The sequence below is a fragment of the Procambarus clarkii genome, chromosome 29, assembly GCF_040958095.1.
Source record: "Procambarus clarkii isolate CNS0578487 chromosome 29, FALCON_Pclarkii_2.0, whole genome shotgun sequence".
Classification (NCBI taxonomy): domain Eukaryota; kingdom Metazoa; phylum Arthropoda; class Malacostraca; order Decapoda; family Cambaridae; genus Procambarus; species Procambarus clarkii.
The window spans coordinates 22,062,851-22,073,696 of record NC_091178.1 but is presented as its reverse complement, the minus strand read 5'-3'; the positions used below and the strand labels follow the sequence as shown (position 1 = coordinate 22,073,696).

At 34.8% G+C, this 10,846-nt stretch overlaps 1 long non-coding RNA gene across 1 annotated transcript; it reads left to right on the top strand.

Moving 5' to 3' along the window:
* The first annotated feature begins 743 nt into the window (after positions 1-743).
* On the top strand, positions 744-10,005 carry LOC138369742 (uncharacterized). Its single transcript, XR_011229911.1, has 4 exons — positions 744-844; positions 5,745-5,904; positions 6,596-6,702; positions 9,396-10,005. It is a non-coding gene; the product is annotated as an uncharacterized lncRNA (long non-coding RNA).
* The last annotated feature ends 841 nt before the right edge of the window (positions 10,006-10,846 follow it).

Below are 10,846 nucleotides of genomic sequence, written 5' to 3'. Positions count from 1 at the left end.
ATCAACAAATGCAATTCAGCTTCAGATAGATAATGTAAACATTAGCAATAAAAATGATGGAAAGTTTCTTAGCCTATACTTAGACAAGAGACTCAACTTCCGCACCCATATACAACACATAACTAAAAAGGTTTCTAAAACAGTTGGTATACTGTTTAAGATCAGATATTATGTACCCTACTCTGCTCTCCTCTCACTCTATTATGCACTTATCTATCCCTATCATTCTTATGGCGTTTGTGCTTGGGGTTCAACCTCTGCAAACTACCTCAAGCCCATCATCATCCAGTAAAAATCTGCTATCAGGACAATAACTAACTCTACCTTCAGACAACACACAGCTCCCTTGTTCAAATCCTTAAACATGCTAAACAAATTCACTCCATACATTCTCCTGTGTAAATTACGTTTATAAAGCCCTTTTTCTAACTGCAAACCCTGTTCTGAAACTCTTCCTGGACAGATGTAATAGAACACATGGCCACGTCCCCACCAGACATAAATATCTCTTTGATATCCCCAGAGTCAAACTTAATCTATGTAAACACTCTATGTAAATAAAGGGACCTAGTCTATGGAACTCACTCCCTTATAATGATTTGAAAAGCTGTCCAACTTCTGCCATATTCAAAAATAAAACCAAAAAGTACCTGTAGTACTTTTTAAGTACGAGGGAGTAATGCGCAAAGCGTCCCTCACCTGTGACGTCACAGCGTCATCTGACGCCATATCAACACATCGGCCATTTTGTCGTCAGTTCAGTCATGGCGAGGACTAACCCTTCATGCAAACTGCACCTACTATCAAGAAGAAGAAGATTTTGTGTTCCACCGATAGTATTATCGTAAGTAAGCACTTATATTTTATATTTTATTAAATTAATTGATTCTATTTTTCTGTAATAAAGGTCCAAAGGGTTGTTAAGGAACAAGGGTGTAGCGATACCGACGCTCAGTGCGCTCAACTCACACCAAAGTATCACCTGTGTAGCTTCTGTAATTAGTGTTAATTAGTTATGCTATAAGATAATGAAGCGAGTATAAGATTAACTCGCTACAAGGGTACTGTGTTGGGAGGTGAGGGCTGTTACTGGTGTCTGTGGGGATGTGAGGACTTGTACCAACCACTATCACCACCAGTACCTTGTCTTGCATCCTGCTTAGTATTCCTATTGAGATATGAAGTATTATTGCATTCATATAATTATTCATTCATTGTCATTACTATTTTTATGGGCTATGTTCTGTTACCCTAATGCTTTTTACCCCTGGGCATGTCCATTTACTCTCCAGCCCTTCACAAGCCACTGCTGCACCCCCTCCATGCCCATACTTACTGTGCTTATTCTTACAGGACTGCACTGCATTATGTGGTGCTCACTGCCTGGACACCTTGATACATGCATTATAGGGTTCTGGTAGTTGTTCTACTCACCAAGCCCTTCCAAGGCCAGGCTTGACATGTGAGAGCTTGGTCCAACAGGCTGTTGCTTGGACAGGCCCCTCAGGCCCACATATCCACCACAGCCTTGTTTGTCCGGCACTTCAAAATCAAATGCTTATTTACGTAAGGTACATACATATTTTTAGGTAAGGTACTCTTTATTTGGGTAAATTTATCTTCGTAGTATTTAGCTTTGGCTCGTCTAATTATCTTGGATAGCAATAACGAGTAATTCTTTGAGAATTCTTTGGAGACAATTCCTAACCTATACTTCTCCCAACCTATAGTTCTTCTCAAGGTCATCTTCACTTCTTGAAGATGTTCAGGTTTTCTCTTGAAGATGTCGACAGTTGTTCCAGCAATACTGTATTTCTTTTATTGCTGAAAACCTGTTTTCAGCCATAAAAAAATAGTCCTGAATCCAGAAAAAAATCCCTTTTGTATCGTCTGGAAATTTTCAAATATTACTGATCAAACCTGAGTCTAAATTATTTGTATATATTATGAATTACAGAGGTCCCAGGACAGGGTTTTTAGGCACTCCACTTACATTTTCCCACTCTGACTTAACCCCCATTTATACAAACTCAGTCTTATCTTTTAGCTAATAATTTATTGTACACACCATACTCAGCCTGTGTAGGGTAGTTTATTGTGCATGTGTAGTATATATATTTGTGTAGTATATTTGGTATATTTAATGCCTCTAACCTCTCCTCATAGTTCTTGTCCTTCAGTTCTGGGAGCCACTTAGTAGCATGTCTTTGCACCTTTTCCAGTTTGTTTATGTGCTTCTTAAGATATGGGCACCATACAACCGCTGCATATTCCAACTTTGGTCTAACAAAAGTCGTGAACAATTTCTTGAGTATTTCGCCATCCATGCATTTAAAAGCTCTGAATATTATCCTTTACCTGCAATTGGTTGTTGCTGTATTTATAGAATATGATTTGTTCTACTTTACATTTGTTTGTTCCTTTTTTTCAAAATTTCTTTCTGCCTCTCTCCTCACTGCCGTGTAGTTGTTTCTCTTTGTATTACTGGTATGTTTGGGGGTTTGGCCTCTTCGTATATTGATTCCATTTTTGTGTCTTTTGGTCTCTGTCCGTCTTGAAATTTCAGTTGAACAAATCCTGTTTCCTAGTTCTGCATCTTTGTTTTGGTATAAATGTTTTTGTTCCTTTATCATATATTTCACAAAATTGACATACTGTGCATTAATTCATCTCAATTACTTCCTTTCCTAACAGCAAGCCTTTCTAGTAAAATTCTTTGAATTCTTTTCTGACTTCTGGCCTAATGTTTGTTTTATCCTAGTGTGTATGGTGCCTAGCGTGTGTCTGGTGCCTGTTGTGTTAAACCGAAGATAAATGCATAAGTATAGGTCAGTAATTTCTCCAGCTTTGAAAGGGGCTTTCATTATGCAGCAGTATTCCACTCTAGAGAGCACTAGCGTCTTGAAAACTATCATCATCGGTATAGCATCTCTAGTGTGAAAAGTTCTTGTTATCTATCCTGTCATTTTTCTTGCAGTTGTGACGGCTACTTTATTGTGTTCTTTAAATGTAAGGCCTTCTGACATCAGTACACCCAAATCCTTTACGTTGCTTTTCCGTTCAATGTTATGATTTGACTGAGTTTTGTAAGTGGTTTCCGTTTTTATATTTTTTATTTTTTCCGTAGCGCATGAGCTGAAACTTATGTTCGTTAATCACCATGTTATTTTCTGTAGCCCATAGAAAGACCTGATTTACATCTGATTGGAGGTTTGCCGTGTCCTCTATGTTGCCTACTCTCGTGAAGATTCTAGTGTCATCTGCAAAGGATGATCAAGTACTATAGGTTGTGTCCTTGTCTATGTCCGATATGAGGATGAGAAAAAGTATTGGAGCAAGCACAGTACGCTTGGGGACTGAGCTCTTTACGGTTGATGGTCCAGATTTTATTTTGTTGACTACTACACATTGGGTTCTATTAGTCAGGAAGTTGTATATCCATCTGCCTATTTTTCCGGTAATTCCTTTTGAACGCATTTTATGTGCAATAACACAATGGTCACATTTGTCAAAGGCTTTTTTTTGTCAAAGCGTTTTGTTTGTCTTCCATGGCATCTAGTGCCATGTCAGAGTGGTCCAGCAACTGTGATAGGCAAGAGCGCCCTGTTCTGAAACCATGTTGTCTGGGGTTATGGAGATGCTGTGATTCCATGTATTTTGTGATCTTACTTCTTAGCATTCTCTCAAAGATTTTTATGATGTGCGATGTTAGTGCTATCGGTCTGTAGTTTTTTGCCTCTGCCTTATTTCCTCCTTTATGGGGCGGTGCTATCTCTGCTGTTTTTAGTATGTCAGGGACAATGCCAGTATCTTGGCTTTGTCTCCAAAGAATGTGAAGGGCCTGCGATAACGTTTTTTACAGTTCTTGATGAATATAGAGTTCCAAGAGTCAGGGCCTGGTGCAGAGTGCATAGGCATACTGTCTATGGCTTCTTCAAAATCCAGTGGGGATAGGATCACATCTGATTTATGATTTGATGTTGGTATCATATCCATGAAAAATTCATTTGGGTTATCAATCAGATGGATGGAGAGCTACACTCGTGGTGTCCCATTTTCCCAGCACTCTTTGTCATATAATGCTTTGAAACTTTTGACGGATTTGGCCTCCACCACCTTCTCACCTAACATGTTCCAACCGTTTACCATTCTGTTTGCAAAAGTGAATTGTCTTACATTTCTTCGGCATCTTTGTTTAGTTCGTTTAAATCTATAACCTCTTGTTCTTGAAATTCCAGGTCTCGGGAAATCTTCCCTATCAAGTTTATCAATTCCTGTTACTGTTTTGTACGTAGTGATCATATCTCCTCTTTTCCTTCTGTCTTCTAGTTTGGAATATTTAATGCCTCTAATGTCTCCTCATAAATCCTGCCCTTCAGTTTTGGTATGAATGTTTGTGTGCCTTCATCGTATATTTTGCAAAATATGGAATACATCTCATTTACTTTACTTTAAGAATATGGTTCGATCAATTAAAAACCCTCTTGTTCAAATTGCAAAGAGACTGAAAGAGATGTAGCATGCTCAATGGATTATATATTAGTGATTATTATTAGGATTATATATTAGTGAATCATATTAGTGATTCAATTATTATGGTTATAAAACAATAAACAAATAGTTTTGGTGTTATTACACTCTATTCACAGGTTATATATAAGTATCTGCATGTTTTGTTCACCATTACAAACCACTAAGTTGGTTTGATTTTTGTTGAGATTGTTATTTATGATAAGATTCCTTACGTTATCTGAGAATGAAGCTATGTCGGTATTGGGAAATCTATAGATGGCACTTATAGTCAAGGAGGATTTAAGGGATTTACTGGAGAACTTGGCAAAGGTATATTCACAATAGTCGTCTCTATTACTAATGAGACTATTGCAGATGAAGGTATCTTTGTAAGATATTGCTATGCCACCTCCTTTTTTTATTAGGCCTGCAGTTGTGAATGGCTTTATTATCAGCCAAGTTGTAGCATACAACATAGCATATATATGTATATGGCATACATATATATATATATACACATATTATATATATATATATATATATATATATATATATATATATATATATATATATATATATATATATATATATATATATATATATATATATATATATATATATATATAATATGTGTATATATATATATATGTATGCCATATACATATATATGCTATGTTGTATGCTACAACTTGGCTGATAATAAAGCCATTCACAACTGCAGGCTTACGTAAGCCTGCAGTTGTGAATGGCTATATATATATATATATATATATGGCTATATATATATATGGCTATATATATATATATATATATATATATATATATATATATATATATATATATATATATATATATATATATATATATATATATATATATATATATATATATATATATATATATATATATATATATATATATATATATATATATATATATATGTTACAACATAACAGGCCAATTACACTGGATTAATCTTTGTGTTTAGATAGGAGATGCCTCGTATGGGCCAATAAGCCTTCTGCAGCCCCTATGTTTATCCCTTATGTATCCCCCCATGTTTTCACCTTCATTGTATTATCACCTGACCTAATGCGGGTATAAAATCAACTAATATATATATATATATATATATATATATATATATATATATATATATATATATATATATATATATATATATATATATTCAAAATTCGTCAGTGTACTACATTTTATGTTGTTGCTTTTAGGTGATGCTTTTAACCAGTGTACGTGGGTCTGATTGTGCAACCACAGTTCGAAGAATAATGAAGATATGAACAAACGGCCTGTGGTCACTATACAGTCTGGAAGGGCAAAAGAAGAAATTGGCATTTCTACAAAAACAAGAACTATATAATGTTATTTTAAGTAAGTAACCAAAAAATTAAATAATTTTTTTAAAGTTTAAAATTCACTTAAAAATGTAAATTTTAAGTTAAAAAAATTTAACCAAAAAACTTAATATTTTTCATATTTGGAACCATTCCATAATCCCAAGCATAAATGATTATATTTCTATCACTTGCTCTTAAGATTGTTTCATTTAATAGAGGTTGGGCATAATTGTTCTCTGCTGCTAATAGAACTGACTGACTTAGCTATAGGAAAATGTAAACTTAATTGGTTTATCCATTACAGTATTTTGCAGTTTATTTCATGATCCTGTGCTTAATACTTGCATAAATAGTAGATTACAAAATGCATTTTTATATCATTAGTATTGAATAATAATAATGCAAATAATTGACTTATAAATGATGTACAATTAATTGGTAGGTGATATTATATTATTAATATTTTTTCATTCTTGCAAAGCCTTAACAAAGTCATTAACATGTTAATATAAACTTGATCACCTTCCACTTATTTTCTCATGTGCTACCTACATGTACAAAACCTTATTCCTAAATGCATATTTTGTTCTGAAACTTGTCCTTTATATGTTGTGTATCACCATCTCTGGAGAGTTTTATCTGATTGATGTATAAATTACTTTTAATTTTACAGAATATTATTGTTATACTGAATTTATTATTATATAAATAACTTAATTTTACAGAATCATCTATCAACGCACATCCACAAGTTGAGGAGGAGGATGTGACCTTCCAGATGTCTGAAGTACTGAAACAGGCACCAAACAGGCCTGGTGGATCTAGGTACAAGGTAAAATAATTTAAATTTTTTTTTTTTTTTTTTTTACTAATTGTCCGATATATATATATATATATATATATATATATATATATATATATATATAAATATATATATATAAATATATATATAATGTGTCGTACCTAGTAGCCAGAACGCACATCTCAGCCTACTATGCAAGGCCCGATTTGCCTAATAAGCCAAGTTTTCTTGAATTAATGTTTTTTCGACTACCTAACCTAACATTTTCAGCTACCTAACCTAACCTATAAAGATAGGTTAGGTTCGGTCATATATCTCTATTAATTTTAACTCCAATAAAAAAAGAATTGACCTCATACATAATGAAATGGATAGCTTTATCATTTCATAAGAAAAAAAATAGAGAAAATATATTAATTCATGAAAACTTGGCTTATTAGGCAAATCGGGCCTTGCATAGTAGGCTGAAAAGTGCGTTCTGGCGACTAGGTACGACATATATATATATATATATATATATATATATATATATATATATATATATATATATATATATATATATATATATATATATAATATGTATGTGTGTGTGTGTGTGTAATTACCTAAGTGTAGTTAAAGGATGAGACCGTCTTCCCAGCACTCTTTGTCATATAACGCTTTGAAACTACTGACAGTCTTGGCCTCCACCACCTTCTCACCTAACTTGTTCCAACCGTCTACCACTCTATTTGCGAAAGTGAATTTTCTTATATTTCTTTAGCATCTGTGTTAAGCTAGTTTCAATCTATGACCTCCTGTTCTTGAAGTTCCAGGTCTCAGGAAATCTTCCCTGTCGATTTTATCAATTCCTGTTACTATTTTGTATGTAGTGATCATATCACCTCTTCTGTCTTTTAGTTTTGGCATATTTAATGCCTCTAACGTCTCCTCGTAGCTCTTGCCCTTCAGTTCTGGGAGCCACTTAGTAGCATGTCTTTGCACCTTTTCCAGTTTGTTGATGTGCTTCTTAAGATATGGGCCAACTTCTGTTGTTGGGCACCACACAACAGCTGCATATTCTAGCTTTGGCGTAACTAAAGTCATGAACAATTTCTTTAGTATATCACCATCCATGTATTTAAACGCAATTCTAAAGTTAGAAAGCGTAGCATAGGCTCCGCGCACAATATTCTTTATGTGGTCCTCAGGTGATAGTTTTCTATCTAGAACCACCCCTAGATCTCTTTCTTTATCAGAATTCTTTAAAGATTTCTCACATAATGTATAGGTTGTGTGGGGTCTATGTTCTCCTGTTCCACATTCCATAACATGGCATTTATTAACATTAAATTCCATTTGCCAAGTGGTGCTCCATATACTTATTTTATCCAGGTTTTCTTGAAGGGCATGACAATCATCTAAATTTCTTATCCTTCCTATGATCTTAGCATCATCAGCAAACATGTTCATGTAATTCTGTATACCAACTGGTAGATCATTTATGTAGACAATAAACATCACTGGTGCAAGAACTGAACCCTGTGGTACTCCACTTGTGACATTTCTCCAGTCCGATACATTGCCTCTGATTACTGCCCTCATTTTTCTATGTCAGAAAATTTTTCATCCATATTAGAAGCTTACCTGTCACCCCTCCAATATTTTCCAGTTTCCAGAACAACCTCTCTATGTGGAACTGTCGAATGCCTTTTTTAGGTCCAAATAGATGCAGTCAACCCAACCATCTCTTTCCTGTAATATATCTGTTGCTCGATCATAGAAACTGAGTAAATTCGATACACAGGATCTTCCAAATCGAAAACCATACTGTCTGTCTGAAATTATATCATTTCTCTCCAGGTGTTCTACCCATTTAGTTTTAATTATTTTTTCCAATATTCCAATTCCAATTTTTTCCAATAATGTGTGTGTGTGTATGTATATTTGTGTTGTTGAATATGACCGAAAGTCAGTCTTTCTGCCCCTCTCCTTACTGCTATTGTTGTTTCTCGCATCTGTGTATTGCTTGTATGTTTGGGCAATTTTTCCCCTTTTCCTAGTTCTGCATCTCTGCTTTAGTATAAATTTTGTTGTGCCATTATCATATATTTCACAAAACTTGACATACATCTCATTTACTTCATGTCCTAACAGCAAGTGTTTGTCAAATTCCTTAAGGAAATATCTGAGTTCCCCATAATGACCTCTCCACAAGTCAGGTTTTTCAACTGCTTCAAGCTCATTTTCTTCCAGATTATAATGCATTGCATACTTTATTCCCAAAAAGACATGGTCACTTTTACCCAAGTGACCATGTCACTTGGGTAAAAGGAGGGAGGTACCAAAGGAGGGAGGTACTGAATGATAAATATATCTTTCTCTTTCCTGGTAAATATAATATCCAGCATGGAGGGAACATCCCCTTCCCTCATCCTCGTAGCTTGTTTAACATGTAGAAACATGAATGTTTACAGGGTGAGGTTTACGAAATTATATATATATATATATATATATATATATAATTGGTCTCTGGTCTATATATATATATATATATATATATATATATATATATATATATATATATATATATATATATATATATATATATATATATATATATATAATATATATATATATATATATATATATATATATATATATATATATATATATATAAGTTTGTGTGTGTGTAATTTATATAAATAAATAATTAAATATTAATTTTGTTAATATCTTTTCAGGGAAAACTTGCAAGTACAATTCGTATACAAGAGGGGCAACAAGAGCCAGTGGATGTCTACTAAGAAAATATATAAGTCTTTATCCTCACACTCTTGATATATGGTCTTCTCTGGTCTCTTTATTTTCTCTCCTCACAAATGTCCCTTTTTTTTATTTCTTTTACGTTTCTCTCCTGTTTTTCTTGTCTTTTAATCTCTCCTTTCCTCCTCTCTTCTAACATCTCTCGTTTCCTGTCTCTTCTAGCTTCTCTCTTCCTTTACTTTTTATATTTGTGGTATTCATTTATGTCCTTTTTATCTTGTATATTTTTCTTGTATCTTTTTCTTATCTTGTGTTTCTCTTCCCCTTCTCTTCAATGATTTCTCATTTCTCTCCTCTCTCTGTTGTTTCTGTTCTGTCTTCTCTCTCCTTGCCTTAATTTTGTTCTGTCTCCTCTTTTGTTGTGTGTGTGTCTTTCTGTCTCTGTCTGTCTCTCTCTTTCTCTCTCTCTCTCTGGCTCTCTTGCTCTCTCTCTCTGGCTCTCTCTCTCTCTGGCTCTCTCTCTCTCTCTCGCTCTCTCTCGCTCTCTCTGGCTCTCTTGCTCTCTCTCTCTGGCTCTCTCTCTCTCTCTGGCTCTCTCTCTCTCTCTCTCTCTGGCTCTCTCTCTCTCTCTCTGGCTCTCTCTCTCTCTCTCTCTGGCTCTCTCTCTCTCTCTCTCTCTCTGGCTCTCTCTCTCTCTCTGGCTCTCTCTCTCTCTGGCTCTCTCGCTCTCTCTGGCTCTCTCGCTCTCTCTGGCTCTTTCGCTCTCTCTGGCTCTCTTTCTCTCTGGCTCTCTTTCTCTCTGGCTCTCTCTGGCTCTCTCTCTCTCTCTCTCTCTCTCTGGCTCTCTCTCTCTGGCTCTCTCTCTCTCTGGCTCTCTCTCTCTCTCACTCTCTGGCTCTCTCTCTCTGGCTCTCTCTCTCTCTCTGGCTCACGCTCTCTCTCTCTGGCTCTGTGGCGCTCTCTCTCTGGCTCTCTCTCTCTGGCTCTGGGTCTCTCTCTCTGGCTCTGGGTCTCTCTCTCTGGCTCTCATATTTCATTTGATTTAAAAATGTCTGAGATTTTTTACTTAATCTAAGTTATATTGCATGGTGCTAATATGAATATTATACATGACTGTTTTTTCTTTTCTTTCTCTTTCTCCCTTTCTTTCTTTCTCTTTCTTTCCTTCTCTCTCTCTTTCTTTCTCTTTCTACATGAATATTATACTTGACTGTGTTTACATTCACTTGTAGATTTTTATTTTTAGTTAATTAGTCCTAAACTTTTGATTAATAGATTTTTATTATTAGTCATAGAAAAACTATAGTGTTATATGTATACTCGGAAAATTTTACTTGTTTTAGTTTTAAGTAACAATAACTGCTTATAACGTCAGACTGATCTCAGCATGACATGAATCACAGGCTGCTTGATCACAAAATCTATTGTG